This window comes from Parasteatoda tepidariorum, chromosome 4 (assembly GCF_982258835.1).
Source record: "Parasteatoda tepidariorum strain Cologne lab strain chromosome 4, Ptep-v5.0, whole genome shotgun sequence".
Taxonomy (NCBI): domain Eukaryota; kingdom Metazoa; phylum Arthropoda; class Arachnida; order Araneae; family Theridiidae; genus Parasteatoda; species Parasteatoda tepidariorum.
In genome coordinates, this window is record NC_141758.1 from 116,697,821 (window position 1) to 116,718,767 (window position 20,947).

Here is a 20,947-nt window from a genome sequence, read left to right on the forward strand (position 1 = left end):
GATGTCATTTGATCCAGGAAAAGTAACTTAGTTTTAGCAGTTGTTTCAATTTCTAATCTTTTCTTCAATTATAACTTTTATTACAAATGCCAAAATTTATGCCAAAAATTTTAAATAAGAACTATGATAAACTAATGTCATAAATTTTAGGGTACTTATATAAGTTTTACAAACAGCATGTTGGTGACAGCTTTTCAGATAAATCAACCAATAAGAACATCAATTCCTATTACCGATTGGATATGATTATCACCATGTATTCTCAAAAAACCTGATATACTTTTGTGAAATTTAATTCATATTTTTACATGGGTCGATATTTTTATTGCAACAAGCAAAATTTCTAAAGACTCACAATATCGTATTCAAAAATTATCACATAATATTTAAGATGATATCCTTGACATTTAATTTTTCTAACAATCTATAATTATAGTTACAAATAATGATACTGACTTTTTCATATTCAATATCATTGTAGGTGATATTCTCGTATTTGATGCACATATGTTTATCAGGATGTACTTTGAAAATACCAGTAGAGATATATTTTTCAAATTTACTAATTTATTTAGACATTTGCCACTATTTCTGTAGTTTGGATAGCGTATAATACTCATATGCATTTAAGTAAGTATCCGCTATATATTGAAGGCAGAATTTATTAGCAAAAAATCCAAAAAAAAAGCACGATGTGCAAAACGAATTCTATCACTATGTGCTTGAAAACATGAACATTTAATGCAAAATGAGTTTCAGACTTTCTGGAAGGCTGCATTTAGTAGCTTAATTGATCAATTTTATTTACTATTCGAATTTATAAGGGGTCGTTCAAATATTACAAAAGCAAAGCAGATGGTTTTGAGATTATTTTGCCCACAAGGGTGAGGAGTTTGAGAAATGCTTACCGATAACATTAAAACCACATTTTCAAAACTTCTCAATTGAAAAAAATTGCACTTAGTAAACTTTATTTCAAATTTAAAGTTACGAAATAAAGAATTGGACTAAATTTCCTTTTCCCGAGGTCAAGACTTTACCACTGAAAGTAAACTCAAGATTCCTAAAGAAACAGGAAACTTTATAAAATGGAACACTTGTTTTGCTAACTTGCATCGCTTATTTTAATTTGAAGCTGATTTTTCACAAAAGTATTTTATTTTCAAGTTAGTGAGAAAAAAAAGTTTTAGACTTTCCTACATAAGCGATGGAAGTGCAATTCTTATTTTGCTAACAAGAGGGGGGTTAGTGCCAAATTTACGAAAACTCGCTGGTAAAATATTTGAGCGGCCTTTAAAAATTGAAATGTACTATATAGAAGTAATATTAAGCAACAACACTAAAAATAATTTCAAAATTACAAGTTTATTCAAGATATTTACAAGAGTTGTTTGCCATTTAATAAAACAATGTATTTGTACAAGACATGGTTTAAATATTTACTTCAAAAAACTGTTACAACATATGATCTGGAAAATAACAATTTCTATTACAGTTCATCTATAAAGTCCCAAATGTCTAGTCTAAGTGCAAATCTTAACTACCATCTTGAAAAGCAGTTGTACAGAAGTTTTTTCTTATTCTGAATAATTTTATTAGTATATTTATTTAAACAACTGTTTATATGTTTTGTTAGAGAAAAAACCTTGCTGCAGGCAGCAGTGTGAAGGTTTTGCATCTGGGCTCTTTTACAATAGCGTATGAATACATTGTTTATTTCAAAATTGACAATTCAATAAAATGATACACAAGTATGAAAACAAAGTTTGAATAAAAGAATATAGTTTAGAATTTTCACACTAAACGAATAAACTCAATAGCTTCCAAACAATATTACAGGATACGGAAACAGATTTTAAAAGTTAATATTTAAATTCTCTATTCCAGGCAGATTTAACGAAGCTGAGACATGGTAACCATGTTAAAATTCCTCCCCTACTCTGAAAGTGGGCTACTATATCGTCTTTCAAAGTTATTTCGCGCTCGGCAAAGAAAAAAAGATAACAAAAAGAGAGTGGGCCTTTTTTATTTTGATGCAACAAACCTAAATTTTGCTTGACTATTAGGTATAGATAAGATACCTAATGAACCAAGTTCAACAAAAGCAAACATAATGACGATTAACATTTATTAAAAACAAACGTTATACGAACATTATTAAAAAATGCGACATACATCAAAAATCATCATTCATACATCACTTGGAAATTTTTTATTCATGAAAACAATTAAAAAATTCAAAACTTTAGTCATAAATAAGGTTTACCAACAAATGTTAACAGGTTTCAAAAAATAAATCTTAACATTAATAAACTGAGCAACCTGAATGTTCAAACTGAGAAATAAATGTTAAAATAAAAGATGTTTGTTGCACATTTTACTTGAGAGGAAAATAATTAAAAATTTCAATCATTTAAAAAAAATCAATAAGGGACAGTTTTGCTGTTGACTAAAGACATCTAAAAAGTCCCAACATCTTTTGTTGCAAAATTTTTTAAAGCCTGAGAAATAAAAAATTGGTTAAATAAATATCAGTTTAATCAATATAAACTAATTTTAAACAATACAATTCCAATTTTTTACCAATTAAATTTAAATTTCTTAAATTTTCAACTCAAGTGGAATAAACCCCTTTTCAAAAAGAATTATCAAATATCTAGACAGTTTAAAATAGCAATCTAGTTTAAATAATAATATTAATTTTAGAGCTTTTTAATGTCATTCTCAAATAAGTGAAGAAAAAAAAATTATGAATTTCTTAAAAAATTAAAATAAGTGATATTTTTAATATATTTTATATAAAAGAATTTAAGTTATGTTTGCAATATTTTATGTAAAATTGTATTTTATATTACTTAAAAGAACATAACCAATTTATCAATATCATTAAATAAACTAATCACATATTAAACATAGTTACTACTAAAATCATATATTGAATTCACAATTACAAATAGCATAATAATTTTCATTATCAAATAATTTTAAGTATGAATACCCAAAACTCTTATCAGAAAAGATGGAAAAAAATTAGTAAAAGATGATAAAATAAGATTTTTTACATTATCTGAAAACCGATAATAAATAGAGAAAATAAGGTTGAAATTTGGAAAAAAAATAGTTTTACAGGGATTTATTGTTTCAGAGAATATCGTAGTAATGAGAGGAGCATGACATTCATTCGCATGCAAGTTTGTCGGAACCACGAAATATTATCGTAATAAGGGAATTATTGTTGTATGGGATATCGTAGTAGCAAGAGTTCACTGTAATTTAAATAATACAGTTAATTTTGAGTAGCAGTTTATTGCTACTCAATAATTATGTAATGCTTAACTTTTACAAAGTCTAACTATGGAACAAAAGAATTTTGAGATAGTTTTTATGATTTTAAATCTAACCAACCACAGTTTTTAATGTCAAATTTTACCAGCCAAAAAATTCCAAATTCTGAAGATACACAATTCATATTTATTATTATTCATTTTAAGAAGCAAATATTTCCCACCTGTTTTATTAAAACACAAGCATTTCAATGTTCAGTTCATAGAAATAAAGAAAACCTTCTAAAGATGCTCACATACGGATCATTTCATATCCTGAAATAATTCAATGAAGTTAAACATTGCAATATTTAATAGAAAACTTAAGAATCACAATATTTATTTTAAATTTTGAAACTTTTATTACTTTATTAAGCAAAAAATGTTAAAATAAATGCTGAGTACAAAATGTTAAATAGCAACAAAAAAAAGCTTTATTTTTTAAAACACTTGATTTCCAAAAAGGAGTTTTATGTAAGAAGAAAAAAAAATATACATAAAATTAAAATTTGTAGATATCTATTTTACTCCCAGACAAGAGACTCAAAGCTTTAACAAACTTGTTCTTTTTTTAATGATTATTTCATGGCAATAAGTTTTAAAAAATAAAATAGCAAGAAATTCGTATATTTCTCATTTTTCAAACACTTACTTTTGGTGACATAAGTCATTTGAACAAATCATCAAATATTAGTTTTTTACCCATCAGCATAGCTGCCAACATAGATAGGAAAAAATCCAGCAGATTTTACGAAATAATATAAATTTCATAATAACTGTTGCATAATGTACTAAATATTTTACACATAAGGAATTTTAGGGATTTTTATAGTAATAAAAATAGAAAAAATTTAATATTTTCCAGTTATGATTGACATTAAATATACTTAAAATTATTAGTTTAGTATTATATTCCTTCATAATTTTGAATACTAAAAGGCATTTAATTCATCAAAGATAGCTAAAAGAGTTTTTTTATTAATTTCAAACGGAGTCCTGAATAAAAATTAACTGAACGATTTTAGAACAGAAAAAGTTTTAAATTGATATCTCTAAATGAAGCCCATTTCATTATGCATTATGTACTTGTTTAAATAATTAAACAAGCATTAATCTATTTCAATGGAGATTTTTTTAAGAAACTTACACAATTTTAGGGAATTTTTTAAAATGTACAGAAACTAGGAGAATTTTTATTAAACCAGTAGACCAGGAGAAACTGGCAAAACTCCAGTAGAGTTGGCAGCTATGTATCAGTGTTTTTCTTTTCACTTGAGACTCTTTTTCCAAAAAAAAAAAAAAAAACACTTTAGTGTTTTGAAAATAAAAACTCAGTGCACCCTAATATACAATCAGTATTTGATCAGGGAGCATAGTCAAATCTTTCAACAAAAAATAAGTATCTTTCAAGTACTTTTTATGCGCTCAGAAATATTTTTCAGTACTATATACATTAACAAAATACAAAATAATTTTTAGAAACTTTACATGATTATGATAAAATAACTAGTTTATGACAAAGAACTCTTTTCTTGATTAAATTAGCCATTATAAAATAATCGAGAGATTTTTCGGTTCGAAATTAGAGGGTGGAAAATGAAGCCTGAAATTGATAATATTTTGCAAAATGCCGCAGAGTTGTACATGAGAGTCTCATCTCGTACATGAGAGACTCAATCTCACCGAACCCAGCTCAGCAAAAGCACATGCAGTCTCGCAAGTATATTATCAAACATGTAAAATGTTTGGCGCTTTCGTACGCTATAAACAGATGGTACGCCGAAATAGATTGTGGGTGAATAAATTGGTAAAACGTTGAATAGACCAATGTAAAAAACACGCTTTTGCATAATACAAGTCGAAAATCGACATGGTAAAGAAAAAAATCTCATTTTCGAAAAGGGAAAATTAAGCACTTTTAAAAAAACACCCACTGAAAAAAGGACCTTTAAGGTCTTTTAAAAAATGAAAATAAGCACCTGAAAGTACTTTTAAAAAACGCTATGCACCATATGTATTAATTTTACTCCGTTAAGGTTGGAGTTCTTATGTAATAGTATTAAATAAATAGTATTGTAAAACATAAATTAGATAAATGCCATAAAGCTTCTCATTTTTAAATTTAAAAATTATATGAAACAAATAAATGTTTTGTAAATTTATATTTTGATCAATCAGAAAAAGAATAATCGCAGCCAATCGCTGCTTCTATGGTTTAAGATCATTATTGAAATCCCACTTAATAAAAAGACGGAGATTTTACTTTATAAGGTATTAATGAAGTCAGTTTTGACTTATGCTTTAGAAACATGGACTTTAACGAAAAGGGAAGAGAAGTTATTAGCAACCTTCGAAAGGAAGGTCTTACGAATCATCTTTGGTGCTATCCTCGATAACAACAACTGGAGAAAAAGATAAAATTTTAAAATATATAAGATCTCTAATAGCGATGATATCATTAAATTTATTAAACTAAGTAGAATGCGATGGGCCGGGCATGTAGTGAGAATGAGCCCAGAGCGAACAGCATTAAGAGTCTTTAATGCAACCCCCTCCAATAAAAGGCCAAGAGGGAGGCCCAAAAAGAGATGGAAGGACTGTGTGGATGAGGATTTTGTCATCCTTAAAGTAAAGAACTGGAAATCAATTGCTGGGAAAAGGGCAGAATGGGAAAAGCTTCTGAGGAAGGCCCAGGCTCACAAGGCAAGATGATGAAACTGCAGTGCCAGATTTACCAGAATGGAATGCAAAAAAATCTAGTTTTAATGTTGACATTAATTTTGAAGATGTTTACAAGTGGACAACTGCCTGGCAACATGCGGAACATTGACAGATGCGGAAATCACAGATAATGATCAGGAATATCAGATGAAGAGGAAGAAGCTGAAGATCATATTGATGAATCAAAAGTGAATGCAAAAGAGGTAGAAAAAGCTGTAGAATTCTTATAAACTATTCTTGAATCCCAGGAAAATGTTGGCTTTGATGTATTTGCGCTCTTTCTAACCTCAAAAGAATAATCAAAACAAATAAGGTTATACGTCAAAAATCATGGAAAAATTATTTTCAGTGTTAAATATATGTTAAATTTTTTTTTTATGTAAATAGATATATATGGTATAATTAATTTAAAGAAATGTGTATATTTTTCTACTAAAAACAATTAAAGCACTTTTAATAGAATTTCCTAATTAGTATACTGTAAGTACCTGTATAACTTGAAACCTCTCAATCTCAAATTTTTCGCCTTTCCCGTGAGATTTGAGATAAACAGGTTTGACTGTAATTCTAATTAACTAGTATATAAGACATGTTAACTCGATTCTATGTAGGGGTACCTTTTCATAGATGAAGGTTGATATTGTGGTTAACTACTATCCCCAAAATGTATACTAATTGAAGTAAAATAATAAGCTATGCACTGAAAGAAAAAATTATGGAGAAATGTTAATAATTCGTTTAAGAGAGGGTAAAAGGGCTTCCATAGCTTCCAAAAATTTAACAGGATCACTGATGGGTTTTAAATGAAATATCAATCTTCTCAAATTATTCTTATGACAGATCGTTATTATCCCTTTAATTCAGAGACAAGGATTATGTTTTGAGAAATAAGAAATAATGAACTGCAAAGATCAATTTAGAATAATTTATTTTTTTGATGTTTTCTAATCTAAATTTATTTACTTTTCATTTGATATTTAACTGACAAATTGAGTTCTTGTCTTATTTTTACAGTAATAAATTTGCAATTTTTTTTAACCATTTGAGTTAGTAATATTGAGTTCTTTAGTTATAATATTGTTTGTAAATAATATTAAGCAATATTAATATGTTTTACATAATTAAGCAATATTAATAGAACTTTTGAAAGGTCTCTTTTACATACCACATGAGAAAAGACGAGGTTCTAAAGTGATGAGGAAAGTATTCCCGTCTAACAATCCTATTGGAGATAGCACAGGCTGTGCTTTCGTAGTAGTTTCGTCGTAGGTTGTGTCTTTGCAATGGAACATAATCAATGAGCAGTTCTTAATGAGGCTAAATAATATTCGTGATGCTTGTATTTCTAACTTCTGCAATTACTTTCCATAAATGCATAGCCTATAAATATTCAAACTGAATTAACTCAAGTAAATATGTATAGAAATTTAAACAAAACAGTTTAGAGGCCGTCAATGTTACACAGATAATAAATGCTAAGAATATATTTGAAATAAAGATTACAAGTTACAATCTATCAATAATCTCACACAGTTTCTCAATGTCCTCAGTTAAAATTTCACAAACTATTGTAAAACTTTATTTTTTTTTATTTCAGTAGTCCCCAAAAATAAAATAAAAAACGAGAATGTATTTCACAATTAAACAAATCAATTGATTTTATAAAAAAAAAAACGTACATATTTCTATGATTTTCTTTCTTCATAAATGCAATGGTTAACTTTTTAATGTAAAGCAACTAAAACAAATATAATTCAATTCTGTCCCAACTGTGTACAAAAAACAATTTAATAGGTTTACTTTGATTTTCAACGAACTTCCTGGAAATAAATCTCCAGCCTGCTTAATTAAATGTTAACATAGCTGCCAACATAGAGAGAAAAAAATCCAGTAGATTTTACGAAATAATATAAATTTCACGATAATTGTTGCATAATGTACTAAATATTTTAGAAGTAGGAAATTCTAGGGATTTTCTTAGTCATCAAAGTAGAAAAACTGCAATATTCTATAGTTATGATTGGCATTAAACATACTTGAAATGTTATGTATTACGTTTACTCATAATTTTGAACATTAATAGGCATTTAATTCACCAAACATAGTTCAAAGATTTTTTAAAAGTAATTTAAAAAGATTACTGTGAGTAAAAATAAACTGAACATTTTAGAACAAAAAAAGTTTTGGACTGATTTCTATAAATGAAGTTCACTTCATTATGTATTAGTAATACTTTTTAATTATTCAAGCAATAATCTGCACAAAAAATTAATTTCAAAAGGGATTTTTTAAGTAAACTTACTCAATTTTTGGAATTTTCTAAATTGTACAAAAACCAGGAGAATTTCAAATAAACCAGTAGACCAGGAGAAACTGGCAAAATCCAGTAGTCTACTGGAAAATCCAGTAGAGTTGGCAGCTATGTGTTAACATTAAATATTGTGAGATTAGTACAATTGGCTTGAATTTTGGCTTTGTCCATTTTTAATGGATCTCTTTCTGTATTCCAAACCAACAATTAAATATGCACTTCTTAACTGGCATTTAATCAGACAGGTCATAGTGAGTTTATCTCCCATGGCTTATTCTTATATTATTATTCAAAATATATTATTTTTTCCTAAAATTTTACATGTAAACTAGGCAACAAGAGCTCTCCATTATTATTTTATGAAATAAAAGTTTCATACAGTCACCCTGTTCCTGTTTTAAATCACTTATGATTTATTTTATTTTCAACATATATTGTCTACAATTATTATCGAAGCAACATCACCTATCCCAACTGGAATTGTAAGGTTTAAGTATACTTTTTTACTAAGTTTGTTTTCAGTTAAAAATAAACTAACAATTAAATTGTTTAATTGTAAGTAAACAATTAAATTGTTTACTTACATCAACTTCAAAATAATTGCCACATGCAGAATTTGATCAGTTGCGTGATCATCCAGCTAAGCTAAGAATTAGTAGTATCGAATTCCAAGATTAAAGTCAATTTTTTTCAGTAAATAAGACAAGTTTAAAAGTTATGAATATGTTCCACAACACCTGCATTTCAAGTTTGAATACAGATTTCAATGAAATTCGCTTATAATTGGATATTCAACGGAAATTGAAAAGCAATGACTACAGCAATTATCTACAGCTTGTGAGGCAATAGTAATTGTTCTGTAATTAAATCAGGTATGAGATAATTACCACTCACATGCCAGTCTGAAAATATTTTTTTAAGACTTGACAAAAATAAAAACTTGAAATAATTGAGCTACAAGTTACCAATTAATAACAGCATCAAACAGCTTCTCTATGTTCAGAAATTAGAATTTTCCGTATTCTTGATAAAGCCTCCAAACATAATAAATACTAAGATTATATTTTCTAATCAAAAATCATACATAAAAGGATTTTCATCAATTGAACCAGGTAAAGGGAAATTACCACTCACAAGCCAGCTCTTTCCTGTCTGAAAAAACTTTTTACAACTTGCCACAAATAAAAAATATATTTACTACATAATATTTACAATAATTATATCCTTACCAAATTATTGTATATTAGAGATAATATATGACTTCAAAATCTTATCCTTTACGAATAAACATGCATTTTCATCCATGAACCTTAAGAAGAATTTTATTAAAAATGGAGGCAAAGGGCATTACATTTAGCATTACTTTTTGAAATTTGAACAATTCAGTTCAAAAATTTTTTACAAATAACTTATGAAATCACAATTGCAGTTTAATGCAACACATTGCTATTTTTGCTGTAATATTTTTAAGCTTCATGAAATTTTAAATTATTATCTTCCAATTTTCAAAGAATTTTGCTTAACACTGTATAAAGATAAACTAAACTATTTTATGATAAGCTAAATTTATTTACAGGGTGCATAGCCAAATTATTCAAGAAAAAATAAGCACTTTTCAAGCACTCAAAAAATATTTTTAAGCACTTTAAAAAAATATCATAGTTAGGCAGGGTTGTAAAATTTTTGACAAATGACGGTTTTATCTTAACAAGATAAAACCGTCATTTGTCAAAAAAAAAAAAAAACTTTTGGCGTTGTTTTTGACAATCGTCAAAAATCATGAAATTTTCAATCATGCAAAACTAATGGCGTTTTCATACGCTACGGACTGACAATATGCCGAAATAGGTTGGGGTTGAATTGTTTATGAAAACGTTGAATAGAACAATGTGTACTGTGTCTTTTTTGCATAATTTGAAGCGAAAACTAACATAGTAAAGGAAAAAACTCATTTTGAAAAAGGGAAAATTAAGCACTTTTTAAAAACACCCAAAGAAAAAAGCACCTTTAATGACTTTTAAAAAACGAAAATCGAAAAAAAACCCACCTTTAAGCACTTTTTAAAAACGCTATGCACCCTGACTTATGTTTTTAATGCTAAAAATTTTCGGTCTTATGAACATTTTAGGGAAAAACAATTATGGTCCCTAAAATTTAAGTAGTAATTTTCTATACTGACTTAAGCTTGGTTAAGTTAAAAAATTAAGTTTCTGTAGTCAGGGTTGTCTGTCTCCTAACAACCCTGATGACAAATTTCTTTGAAGTCTCGAATTTTTTCAATTTATTCTTTGAGTGATAAAAAATTATTCTTTTTTTATAAATATTATACCATATAAATTTATAAGGAAATCATTCACGTTAATTTATATATTTGTTCATAATATTTAATTTTTTACATAATTAAAACTAAAGAAATAAATCTGTTTGTTATTAAAGTTATTGAAAAAGACATTAAAAATACTTACTCTGATCTTTAACTCATGTATTTGGTTGAGTCGGCTGTCGTACAAGTTCCTGAACAACTTCAATTATAGCTTTGTTTTGAGCTGCAACCATGTCTGCATCATCACCAGGAAAATGTTAACAGTAAGTAGTGAGCATCGTTTATAAATTATTTCTAAACAAATAAAAATGTAGAAAAAATTTATGAAGTAAAATCATTTCGTTTCTTTTTAAATTGTTTGTAAATAAGTAAGGAAAAAAAAAGGATTTTCATGAGAACTAATAAAAAAGCATATAACATGTAGTATTTTTGACATATTGGCTGACTTTTTCAACCTATCAATTACAATAAAAAATAGGAAATATTGTTGTGTCATGATATCCACTGATTAAAGCAGTTGTCATTTTTTTTAGCTAATGCAAAGTCTTACATTTTGAAAAGCCTCGGATTGATACTTGACACATTAAACAGTTTATTTTTAACTTAAGAAAGTAAAAGCATTATATTAAAAAATATTCACAATTTCTTTTATTTTCAAGTTTATTTAACTCAAGGCAATTAATACATATAAAAAGGAGAAATATTTGGTTTTTCTTGTAATCATTGTTTTAGAATGAAAAATTTGAAAAACTAGGTTGAAAGTACAATTTAAAAACATGTAAGCTTGATGTGAGTATGCTGCACAGAAGTCAAAGTAAAAATAACATTATGATAATTCATGCTTAAGTTAAAAAGTAATGTAACAATGGTATAAACTATACTAATATTAAACTATAGTGGTAAATATACACAAAAACAATATTGATTGGAGGATCAGGATAAATCTAAACAAAGTATTAATAAGGAAACTAATACATCATACATTACTTGATTAACTAAATAACTTTTAATTATACATTACAAAATTATTTTAAACTCATAAATAAAACTTATATTGTTATGTCTCAAAAATAAATTTGTCTATTTTACTTAGCAAGATCAACAGCACCACTTGAAACTTCACCAGTTAAATCCATCATTACAAAAAGTAATGCTTTAAGAAAACTATACATAAACCCATATCTTATTTCAGGGCCGGAAGGGAACGAGCAATTATATCGACATCATCAGCATATGCAAGTAGTTGTACTGATCTAGTAAAAATGTAACCACTGGTGTTGATGTTTGAATCACGAACTACTCTCTCAAGCGCAACATTAAAAAGAAGACAGGAGAGCGAATCTCCTTGTAAACGTGTCAAGATTTTCTGACAGAGACCCCAGAAACTTAATCTTACACTTGTATCTTTCAATGTAAGTCTAATCAATTTAATGAGTTTTGAAGGTATTTAAAAAGTATTCATTGTTTCAAAAAGATAGTTTCTATTGATACTATCAAAAGCAGCCTTGAAATCAATAAAAGGTGTTTCAATGTTAAATTCCATTGATTTCTTCAAAACTGACTGAGACAAAATATCTGATCTTTAGTTGATTTTCCAGCACGGAATCCACATTGATATTTTCATATTTGTGAGTCAATAAATGGTAACAGCCTAAGATATAAGATTCTAGATAGAATTTTATAAGTTATACAAAGAAGACTAATGCCACGATAGTTGGCACAGGTCATAGGATCTCATTTCTTGTGAATTGGGCACAAAATGCTGATATTCCAATCTGTTGGCATAATCTCAGAGTGCCAGATGTCAGTAATAAGTTCAAATAAATTAATCAATAATGTATGTTCACAATTTTTTAGTAGTTCTGCTGAAATAAGATCATGTCCAGCAGCCTTCTTATTCTTTAAGTTTTTAATTGCAGCTCTAATCTTCTCAATAGTTGGACCCTCAACTTCTATGTAATTTATGAATTCAGGTGCAATTATTTCAACATCCTCATAATTTTCATTTAGAAGTTCTTTAAAATGTTCATGCCATCGTTTTAAAATGTCTTGTTTATCAGTAATAATTTCACCAAATTTGTTTTTGCATAGACTAGAGGTCTGTTTAAAGTCCAATTGACTGCGGTTAATTTTCCGATAGAATGCTCTGCATTCATTAATGGATTTCAGATGTTCAACATCTTTCAACAATTGTTCATCAAAGACCCTTTTCTTCTGCCTAAAGAGTTTCTTCACCGCTTTTCTGCATCTATGGTACTCCTCTGCACTATTTCTTGTGTGTGTTTGTATCATATGTTTATAAGCAACATTCTTTTTATTATTAGCAATGGCACAATCAATATCATACCAATCCTTAACCTGTTTCTTAGTTACTTTACCAATCAGAGTATTGGGAGCCTTATAGATACTATATTTTATACATTTCCATTTATTTTCCACAGTACTACCACAATTCTTTAAATTCAACTGTTCCTTTACTTTTTCGCAATATTCAAGTCTTATCCTTTCATTTTTAAGTTCATCACAGTCATATTCTCTCTAAGTCTCTCCCTAAAACTTTTTCGCATTTGATAATCTTGATCTAACTTTGGCAATAACCAAGAAATAATCTGAATCCACATTAGCCCCATGATAAGTTCTCCCGTCCATCAAGTCTGAGTAATGTCTTGCGACAATTAGTATGTGATCAATATGATTTGCATAGGTGCGACATGGGGCATGCCAGGTAGCTTTATGAATATTTTTATGCTGAAAGGATGTACTTCCTATAATCATATTATGTGAAGCAGCAAAATAAATTAATTTGTGTCCATTATCATTGGTTGTATCATGCAAGCTAAATCCACCAGTTACAAACTTAAATTCCCTTTCTCTACCTACTTTAGCATTTAGATCTCCCAAAATAATTTTTACATCATATTTTGGACAACTGTAGTAAATTTTGTCTAAATTTTCATAGAATATTTCCTTTTCTTCCTCTGTTTTATCTTCAGTTGGTGCATAAGCATAAGAACAGACAATACTGAAATTAAAGAACTTTCCCTTAATTCTGAGCTTACACAGTCTCATAGAGATTGCCTCAAAATCCAAAATCAAGCGCCGTATTCTTTTGCTTACAATAAAGCCAGTGCCCTCAATATGTGTTTTGGGGTGACAACTGTACAGATGAAAAGACATTATTAATAGTAATCTTTTATTTTCCGGATTTTTTTTAAATTTTTTGTACTTTTCTCTCCCCCCCCCCAGTTTTTTGTTATTTTTATTATTATTTTTCTTTTTTTTCCCCTTTTTTAATTTTTCTGTAATTTTTCCCTTGTTTTCGCTACATTTTGAACTTATTTTATAAGTTCTATTTACTCGCAGCTTATGCACAATAAATGAAACTTATTGTTTTTCCTAATATTCCTTGTGTTTTTTTTTTGTTTTTATTTATTATGCTATATATATATATATATATATATATATATATATATATATATATATATATATATATATATATATATATATATATATACTTTTTCTTTCCCTGTTTTTTTAAAACAATTTTCTCTTCTTTTTATTTTACAGCTTTTAAAAAAAAAATCAAATAAATAAATAAACAAATAAAAAAAAATAATCATATTCACTTGAGCCGGTGAAATGAAAAAGTACCAAAAAAATATAGTAATAATAACAATAATAATGAAATTAAAATAAATAAAAGCACATAAGTAATAAGACAAGATAATAAGTAAGAATGAGGTTATTCTATGAGCAGACCTATTGATGGTCTAAATTTTATGGGAGAAAAATGAATTTAAAATAAGAGAAGCATTCAAATTGACACAATACTTACGTCATTGGTCGCTGCTGAACAACTTGTCCAGGAGTAGGGACTGTTAATGTATAAATATCCAAAGATTGTAGAGCATACATCAATCTTATAAAAACTAGAGTTTCTTTATGTTGGTACTGCTTACTTGGATTAGTGTTTTAATCTGAAACAATTTAAATAAAGGAACAAAATTAAATGTATAATTTGATAGGGAACACATATTAAAAAAATAGTAATGGCAAAGTCAAATATTCAGGTAAAAATAGTATTTAATTTGTAAAGAAATAGCATAAAACATAAAAAATAATGTAGTTTTTTTTTTTAATTTTTATAATGATAAAAGAAGAAATAACTCAATTTTTATGAGAATAGCATGATAGTAGAAATACGAACAACATTCACTTCTTAGAAACTCTTTTATAATTTTGAAAACTATATAATTTTACCAGAATCTTACTATCAAATTTTATACTTACACCCTATGGTGACTGCAGAAGCATTGCAACATAGCACAAAAAAAGTTGCAAAAAGATTAAGAAAGTATGCCACTAGTTATATGCTGCATTTTTTATGAGCTACAACAGCGAACAGCAAAGATAAAGGGGAAAAAAACTAATCAAAGTGATATTTTGATATAATCATAGAGACATGCAATTTTAATGGTATTAATATAGAAAAAGGGATGATTCTGATCATATTTTTTTCAGTGTAATTAACAAAAATTAAAAAACTACTTTTTTAAAATAATTTGTTTAAATAGTTTTGATAAACTATGCTTTCATGCAATTCCAATAAAGCATGTACATTGAGGAATATGTAAAACAGTTTGAAATATCCCTTTAGTATTAAAATTAATATTATTTTTAAAGCATTAAAATAAGTCAAATATAGCCTAAAAATTTGAAGAAAATTACATGTAAAGGTTTATATTCATCAATGAGAATAATTTTGTTTTTTAAATATTAAAAATCAACTTGAAATTTTAAAAAAAATTATAAGAAATTAAGAAACAATTCTGCTAAACATAACATGCATTTCATGATAAACAGAATCATAAAATTAAAAAAAAAGCCATAAAAATCACCTGAAAAAAATATTTAACTTAAAAAAAAATCTATTTTTAAGCACTATTTCTGATATTAAATTCACATCACACAGAATATAAGCTAACTTAAAATTTCCCCAAAAAATATTCTTTTGAAAATATATATAAAATAGAAAGTTTAACTATGACAATAAATTAAGATATAAATAAATTACTGCTTTTGAAACAGCCATGCAATTTGAAAGTTTAATATACATTTTATGTATTGATAATAAAATTAATAGGAAAATTAAGAAAAAAATTCATCAACACTTATTTGTTGTTTCAAAAAGTCAAATAATTCATAAAAATTTGTGATGTAATGCAAAATGTTAAATATCTTAATCTAAAATTATGCTTAACTTTAATAAGAAGGCATCCAAGAAAAGTTACACTTGTATTTACTTTACTAAAATATTCTCTGAATATAAATTAATAAATAAATTTAACAGCTTAATAACTTCTGGACACAAGAAAAAAAATTTAAGTGAAACTAAAAAACATAAAAAGGCTATATGCCAAATACCTTTGAAGGTATATATGCCTATATACCCTAAAATGTGATACTTAAAAATAATTTATATCTATTTAATTTAAAAAAAAATAATAACTATCTCTGAGTTTCTGATACACTTTAAGAACTGTATCAAAAACAGATAAAGAAACAAGTGAACTAAGCTCAGAAAAATTTATAGTTATTAGCATCACCACATTTCAAATTCTGTTTATTTTTACTATCTAAGAGATAAGTAGGAATAAATAACATTCCAGGCAGTACCTTATTTGGGTTATTCTCACATAGGAAAAGAATACTTCCTTTATTGTTAAATAAAGGATAGTTATTTTGAACACAATTTCCCCATTTATTAAATAACAAAAAAATATTTTGGTATAATTTTCGTTTAATTTTATTTAATTGTAGCAAAAACTGACTTGCTACTGAAGGTAATTATATTCAACAGAACCTTAACTACCTTCACCTTAACTAATTTGATCATAATTATTTTTTCAATGAATAATAAAAAAGATATTCCAAAATATTGATCCGATATTTAAAATAAATTCAGAAATTACATTTATATAATTCTCTGACGTTTACAGGAAATCCTTTTTTTGTCTGACAAAGACCTTTAACACTAGAAGACTGACCTTGAGTTCATTGATTGCTGTTATCATTTTTGTATTATAATTCATTTAAAACTCAATCCAGTGAGGGCATAAGCTACCGACCATGTCAACTGTCATCTATCTAACTGGTATCTATCATAAGGTACCTCTAGATGGAATTGAGTTAGCATGTCATATATATTAGTGAATGATTGTAGTGGTAGCTATGCTACAATACTCCTCACCAGAATTTTATCTGTGATAGAATTCAATGAACGGATACCAATAGTTGATTCCTTGCTGTTTTGCCAGAGTCCAGGAGAGTTGTATTAAAATCATGGTTGTTAGAGCGGTCGCTCTCGCCTTGAAATTAGCAGTCGAGTGTGTGCGGGGTGCTGTTGTGTGTGATCAAGGCTGTGTAGAAACAGCGTGAGGAAAACAATGTTGCAGTCAAAAATATCAAGTCAATTGTTCTCGTAGCAGGGTTCAACTTTATTAATTATATGAAAATGCAATTCTGATATTTTTTTTTAAAAAGTAACTGTAACAGTAATGATAAAAACCTTATAATGCGTAAACATGACTCCTTTCTCAAATCTTACTTTTTCATCTCATCGGTCTAATAGACCCCCTGAATGGAACTTCAGTCTTTACTTTAACTCCACCGGGGAGGACTCAAGGAGCAAAACTAAGTGGAAAAAAATATGATGATAAAAAAAGCTTGGTGAGTAGATGTTTAACATTGAAATTGCCTGTTATGTTTGCACTTTGTCTGTTGGCAATAATATAGATAGAAATTTATTTGCATTAAAAAATAAAGTGGATGCCTTTTAGCAAAATAAAAGTTTCATTCTTTGTGTTTCAATTATAAATATGTGTGACAAGAATGATTTCTAAAATGCATTTGCAGTTATCAGCACTGAACAGATACAAATTCTTTAAGACAATATTTATTATATATTAGACAATTATATATATTAGTCAATATATATTATATAGACAATATTAAAATTAGTATTCTTTAAGACAATTGAAAATATCCTTCAAGTTTTTTTTCTACTCTAAATGATTAATACTAGTCAAAAGATGTTAAAAACAGTGGATATTATTATTTTTTTTAAGGAGTTATTACATTTTCAAGTTTTACTGTGAATACAAGCACTATAAGCAACTATATAAATTTAACAGAAAGTAAATGTATGCTTACGCTTTTTTCTGCAGAACAGGCAGTTGCAGCTTTGCAGTAGTTTTAAAACTAAAACTTCAAGCCTCCTCATTAACAACTCACGGCTATAAATAAAGCATAAATTTTTTTCAAAATATAATAAACATCATAGATGACTTTTCACTGCTTCATACATAATATACCAGAACTACTGTTGCTACAAATATTATTCTTATGGAAATTACTAATTTGCAAAAGAAAAAAAAACTTGGAAAATTTCTACAATAGACTTAATAGTTAGCAAAGAACAATTTTCATTGCCAGAACAACAAAACTAGTTATAATATCGTGAATTATAAACTAGTTATAATACCATAAAATAATCTGAATTGAAATTCACTTTAAGAATAGTTAAGGTGCAAAAATGGGTGAAATTCGTAGCTAGAAGAATATAATGTAAAAATACAATGCATTCAATGGCTGAAAGTATAAGGCTTTGATATGCTGCCAGATTCTCATGGTTATTGACATCATATTTTTATAGACATAAGAAGTGTAACAAAATAAATTTAACTGCACACACCACTCTCATGATTTCATTAAAATGCAACTATTATTCACACAATAAAAAATCTTCACAATTTAAAAGCATTATTGCCTTGCATTATAATAAATTTAATTAGTGGCCTAAAATTTATATTTTAATTAATAAGAAAAAAAGAACTTACATTGACATTTTCTTGATCAGATCTTATTCTAATGCATTCAATTACATTCAGAATAAGTATACAAGACATTGTTTGAATTGTAGTTACTAAAGATTCATCATGAACATTTCTTGAGAACACATTTACAGCCTTAGCCAGAACCTTCAACTATAAATATTGTCTCATATGATGCACAAGATCAGCTAAAGTACTATAAGCAAAAGGCCTAAAAATGTACAAGATTCTAATATTAAAATAAGTAATACCACAGTCAGTAAAGGCAATTAAAGAGCTGTGAAATATAATACATTTAACAAGAAATTTTAATTTAGAATATATTTTCCAAGCCTCATAATGAAACAAAGAAAAACTCAAACAATTTAAAAAAAAATCAAGATATTTTTTGGAACAGTATACAGGGTTAAATTAATTTTGAAAAATACAAAAGACAAAGTAAAAAGGTGTATTTTTCTCTACTAAAACAAAGTTCACTAAATGTTGGTTGTGAAAAATTCACATAAAGTTAGAGTAGGATCAATTAATGCATAGACAAAATTACTATGATACTTAGATACTAAATACACTATTTTTCAAAAAGAAAGGAAAAACACTTACATTACAATACAAAAATTGTAATTCTATAAACCTTTTCTCTTTCCAAACAGTTTATTATTATTTTAAACAAAATTAGATAATTCAAAGAGCAACTAAAATCTAAGTGCTATTATTAGCCCACAGACCACACAATAAAATATCTTTAATAGATGTAACTGATAGACGGTCTCTGAGTTGGAACTACTAAATTTTGAAATTTTAATAGCATTATCAATTTATATTAAAATAATAAATAAAATAAAAAATTTGAAAACAAAAATCCTTTTATTCTACAAACCAAATCTTTTAAAGTTCATGCTTGTAGAAAATGGGAGGATCAGAAAATACACGAAAAAAATTGGGAATATTAGATCAAAAAGTTAAAAACAAGAACAAATTTTTTTTCATCCAGTCAATCTGGAATATTAGGACAACTGTGAACTCTTAAGGTTTTTCAGCACAAGAAACAGATGATGTTTTTGTGTCTCACTGAATTATCTCATTCAGTTTAAAACAATTTGATAGGAAAATAAAAAAGTTTGTGCACAGAAAATTATTTCAGAAAACTTGAAATACAAACGTTTGAAGCAGAGGCTTAGAAGATTATAAAATTAGATGCCAAGTAAACATATTCTAACACTTAATTAAAAATAACATAATTGACAAATTAGCATTTAGCAATAAAACAATTCATTAAATATTGGCACTTTAAGTAAAGCAAAAACAGAATCACATAAAAAAGTCACATAATCTTTTTAATTAAACTTTTTTGTAATTTTTTCATGCTGTTATATTGTAGATATTTTTAGCATCTCCGTATATTATGATTTATCCATTTCAAACAGCAGTAAAATAAATAAAAAATAAACTGATTATACCTTAATTTTATCCAAATTTTTAACAAAACACCAATATGTTAGAATTAGAAACTTAGGAACCTATATTAAAATTAATTATCTCCCTCTTGCTATTGAATTACTAACTATATTATATAATCTAATAGATTTTGGGTAACAAGGAAAATTGAATTTATTGATTTTTATAATACAGGGTGCATAGCCTAATCTTTCAACCAAAAATAAGCACCTTTTAAATACATTTTAAGCACTCTAGAAATATTTTTTAGCACTATATACATTAACAAAATGCAAAATAATTTTCAAACAGTTTACATGATCATGATAAAATAGCTAGTTTCAGACAAAGAACTCTTTTCCTGATTATATTAGCCACCATAAAAATATCGAGATATTTATCGATTCGATTTCAGAGGGTAGAAATTGAAGCCTTAAATTGAAAATATTTTGCAAAATGCAGCAGCGTTGCACATGCGAGGGCTATAATCTCACCTGACCAAGCTCAGTAGACGCACCTGTGGAATCCAAAGTATTTTATCGAACATGTAAAACGATTGGCGCTTTTAAACGCTACGGATCGAATGTAAACTAAAATGGATTGTGGTCAAATGAATTGTTAAAAACGTTAGAACAATATGAAAACCACTTTTTTGCATAATATGTGGCGAAAATCGACACGGTAAAGAAAAAATTATAATTTTCGAAAAGGGAAAATTAAGCACTTTTTAAAAACACCTCATGAAAAAAAGCACCTTTAAGGGCTTTTAAAAACGAAAATCGAAAATAAGTACAGTAGAACTCCAATTATCCGAGCTCCAACTATCCGAATCGCCGATTATCCGAATCGCTTTCGTCGAAATGAAAATATAGTAAAAAGATAAGTTTCTCTTTTTTCTTCTTTTTTTATATGAATGAAATAAAACTTTAGTAAAGCCAAGGAA

General features: G+C 27.2%; 1 long non-coding RNA gene across 6 annotated transcripts; it reads right to left on the reverse strand.

The window, feature by feature from the left end:
• Nucleotides 1-2,010: 2,010 nt before the first annotated feature.
• LOC147812615 (uncharacterized) lies at nucleotides 2,011-19,711 on the reverse strand. 6 transcript variants are annotated; one of them, XR_015433319.1, is made up of 8 exons: nucleotides 19,171-19,711; nucleotides 18,577-18,781; nucleotides 17,891-17,973; nucleotides 14,514-14,655; nucleotides 10,821-10,972; nucleotides 7,210-7,424; nucleotides 4,471-4,603; nucleotides 2,011-3,599 (listed from the first exon to the last, which is right to left on the reverse strand). It is a non-coding gene; the product is annotated as an uncharacterized LOC147812615 (long non-coding RNA). The 6 variants fall into 6 exon arrangements; XR_015433320.1 differs by lacking the exon at nucleotides 19,171-19,711 and adding an exon at nucleotides 17,286-17,371 and having other exon boundaries at nucleotides 18,577-18,892; XR_015433321.1 differs by lacking the exons at nucleotides 14,514-14,655; nucleotides 19,171-19,711 and adding an exon at nucleotides 17,286-17,371 and having other exon boundaries at nucleotides 18,577-18,911.
• Between the last annotated feature and the right edge of the window lie 1,236 nt (nucleotides 19,712-20,947).